Consider the following 416-nt stretch of genomic DNA (forward strand, 5'->3'; position numbering starts at 1 on the left):
GGGGGGGATAGAAAATAAAAGGCGCAATCAATCTTTGTCACGCATGAGACGCTGCTGCGTTATAACTCTCCACGTCACTGTACCCACTGCAGAAATAGCATTTGGGACAATTAAGGGGTGGATTTATCACAGCAGCGGGAAATCTGGGAATAATTCGACTCGGAGGGCACCTCCGGACCGTCCCCCCGCCATGCTCAAGGCAGAGCTGACACCTTCGCTTTGCTCAGAGCCGTGTCCGGGTGAGGGTTGAACATCTCCAGGGACAGAGAAACACACACACACACCCCCAATAATCTGGGGGGGCCTCACCACCCACACGATGATTTTATTTTCATTTTTTTGTTCTCTTGTTGAAGTGTGGGGGTTCATCACACACACATACACACACCCGCCCGGAGTGGTTGCAAACACTGATG

The 416-nt window shown here is 51.7% G+C and overlaps 1 protein-coding gene across 1 annotated transcript in view; it reads right to left on the minus strand.

The window, feature by feature from the left end:
* The window catches only part of LOC104832894 (zinc finger protein 271-like), a 16,533-nt gene that overhangs the window by 1,712 nt on the left and 14,405 nt on the right, over positions 1-416 (minus strand). The gene's annotated exons all lie outside the window — the stretch shown is intronic.

Source organism: Haliaeetus leucocephalus, unplaced genomic scaffold (assembly GCF_000737465.1).
Source record: "Haliaeetus leucocephalus isolate CR32 unplaced genomic scaffold, Haliaeetus_leucocephalus-4.0 Scaffold267, whole genome shotgun sequence".
In the NCBI taxonomy this organism is placed as follows: Eukaryota; Metazoa; Chordata; class Aves; order Accipitriformes; family Accipitridae; genus Haliaeetus; species Haliaeetus leucocephalus.